Source organism: Aplysia californica, unplaced genomic scaffold, assembly GCF_000002075.1.
Source record: "Aplysia californica isolate F4 #8 unplaced genomic scaffold, AplCal3.0 scaffold00145, whole genome shotgun sequence".
NCBI classification, from domain to species: Eukaryota; Metazoa; Mollusca; class Gastropoda; order Aplysiida; family Aplysiidae; genus Aplysia; species Aplysia californica.
In genome coordinates this window covers 354,335-357,240 of record NW_004797415.1, presented here as the reverse complement: position 1 = coordinate 357,240, position 2,906 = coordinate 354,335, and the positions used below count along the sequence as shown (strand labels likewise).

At 43.7% G+C, this 2,906-nt stretch overlaps 1 long non-coding RNA gene across 1 annotated transcript in view; it reads right to left on the bottom strand.

Annotated features, from left to right (window-relative positions):
- Positions 1-2,906, bottom strand: part of LOC118477581 — a 6,870-nt gene that overhangs the window by 3,400 nt on the left and 564 nt on the right. The gene's annotated exons all lie outside the window — the stretch shown is intronic.

Here is a 2,906-nt window from a genome sequence, read left to right as displayed (position 1 = left end):
TTATGCACCGTAGAATTGTAATTGTAATGGGCTGATTCATCAATGTCATGCTCATAGCTGTGCCTGAACTGGAACAGGGAACTGCTGCTTTTCTTTCCTAGTCCTTACTATCGTCATTTTCCCTCTACTTCTTTTGCTGTGACCCGCTATTTCCGGGGTGCATTGATAGTCGAAGCAGACTTTGTGCTGTTGAAGCTAGAGAGGTGAGCAGAGTAAGTCTGATTGCCTGTAAGAACTTCTCTGTTGACATCCACCCTTTGGCGCTCATATGACCTTATGCAGTTGCGAGCACCATAAAAGCCGTAAAACCTCTACTAAAACAAAACGAACAATGACATCAATCTGTCCACACAGCATCCACTCAACACCACCGAGAGAGCGCAGAGCATCGAGTTTCTGCTCTGTTCCGACGCTGAGCTCTCCCTGTCGTCTGCTCGATCGATCTCGCGCAGACGAGCTGTGCCAACTTTCCCTCGCTGTCGTGAGAAGCGCGTGTCGGGGGACAGCTCGACTCGCTTCTCTTTCCGTGCACACCCGCGCACTGAGCGAGCTGTTTCGATTTCAGGCACACTTCTCCAGATTGGCCCGTTTTACCGCCAAAATAATCCCGGAGATCAAAAAGAAAGAAGAAAAAAAACCCTGCTACTTTCTTTTATAATCTCCTCTGCAAACATTCTTGAGTGAAAAAAAAAGAAGACTGGATTACGTTTTCCTGATTCAGATACAGAGCAAAAGAAGTGGAAGTTGTACTTGTGTTCGAATTTTTACTAAGAGCGTCTACGATCCTTATTTCGCCAGTGCTGTGTAAAGTTTTAGCTGCGACTCTCAATTTTTCAGCGGTTTAAGATGAACGAATCCGGGATATAGCTAGTCATCTTCTGCGTGAGTCGGATTTCTTTCGTTTCGCTTTAATCTCAGAATGCCTACGCTCCGAACAAGCCTGATTTCTTCGGATAACAAGAGTTACTTTTTGTGAAATTGTTGTTGCAGGTGAAAGAACCCCCCCCCCCCAAAAACAACGTTCGCTTCTATTCTGTGCTCAGTGGAAAATTACGTTCTGCCTGCAATAAGTAGCCACAGTCCACACTCGTATATAGGAGAGGGAAGCTTTTGGTAAGTCGTTTACGCTTTTCTGATGATCCCAGCAGCTGCCAAGTTCATTTATTGTGTTAATTTACCTAATGCCCAGCCCTAGGCGCCGTCTCGTGAAACAGCTGTTTATATGTTACCAGGGGATATATGGTAATTGTGTTCTTTCGTGGGCTCTTTAAAGGGCAATAGCATAGAATTAAACGAATTATGCTTTGAACAGAGAGACGTTTTGAAAAAAAAAAAGAGCTGCAACAACAAAAAACTAATATTTGTTCATAAAAATGTTATCTTGCTGATCGATTTAAATGTCCTACCTTAGCAATTTTCTGTTTGAAAAGCGGATTGTAACGAGGAAGGGATGTGGGTGTATGGTGTGCGTGTATCCTTAAATGCTCACCCTAACACGGACACCACAGTGAAAGCTGACGTTTTGTATACTTGCCTGTGTACCTTCCCCCCTCCCCCGTCAATTCCCCCACACTTACCTGTCTCATGAAAATGAAAAGAGACACCCCCCCCCCTCACACATACACCCTCATTTTTAACAAAAAGCACTGCCATAAAGACAAAATAAAAAAAGGCCTTCATGTAGTTTCTTTGCATAATCGTTAGACGAGAGAGAAGGTTAAAAGTTAATTGTTTGTTTGTTAGAATAAAGAGAAGCGCATTGCCTTAATGATTGCCTTTTAATGCTGGGGAAAAGTAAGACAGAAAGACAGAAACAACAGAGGGAAAGAAAATAGTCAAAGTAAGAGACGGATAGAAACGACAGAGGGAAAGTAAAGAAGTACGACCTACCTGTAGCGCCTTCCAACCACCTACCTTTAAAGTTGAGCTATTCATCAATATCATGCTCATAACTGTGCCTGAACTGCAACGTGGAACTGCTGCCTTTTCTTTCCCAATTATTACTATCTTAATTTTTCCTCTACTTCTTTTGCATGTTTGTCACACTCTTGTTGCTCGCTATTTCCGGGGTGCCTTGATAGTGAACGCAGACTTTGTGCTGTTGAAGCAAGAGAGGTGAGCAGAGTAAGCCTGAATCCCTGTATGGATTTCTCTGTTGACATCCACCCTTTGGTGCTCATATGACCTTATGCAGTTGCGAACGCCGTAAAAACTCTACTAAAACAAACAAACAAACAAGATCCCCCACAGTTTAGCTGCTTCTACATGCGCTTACTCCTGCGTGTTCTACTCCAGATATCTAACATAACTACACCCGTACATATCTTCCTGTCAATCTGTCTATTTAATTATGGCGAATAATATTGTCAGTTTGTTAGCCTTTGAGAACTTATTTTTTCGGCCGCCTGCACTGTATTCTTCCGTGGAAGATGAGAATGTTTCTGACTATTTTCGAGTCTTCTGAGGTGAGAATAGTTGTGCCTACCTTAAGATCAGGGGTGGGTGTTGGAAGACGACAGTTAGGAGCCAAGGAGTAGCAGTAGAAATACTGCAGAATGAGTCAGGAGCGGACGGGGCAGGTGAGGGGGGTGGGGGCAGAAAATGGAGACGAAAGAAGACGACAGAATATAGTTAGAGAAGGAGAAAAGGGGGGGGGGGGGGGTTGGGGGCTGAAGGTAGAGACGAATGGCTAAAGAGCAGGAAAGGAAGTGAAAGGATATCTTAGACAAGAACATTTCCCTTCGCTATCCGGATTCGAACCTGTGACCTCCTATTGAATGAGAGGCGGACACCGTAACCTCTAGACCACAAGAGCACGATCTTATGTTTTAGTTAAAATTTTACAGCACTTGCAACACAATAAGGTCATATAAGTGCCGACGATTAGAGGTGTAACAAGAGAGTAA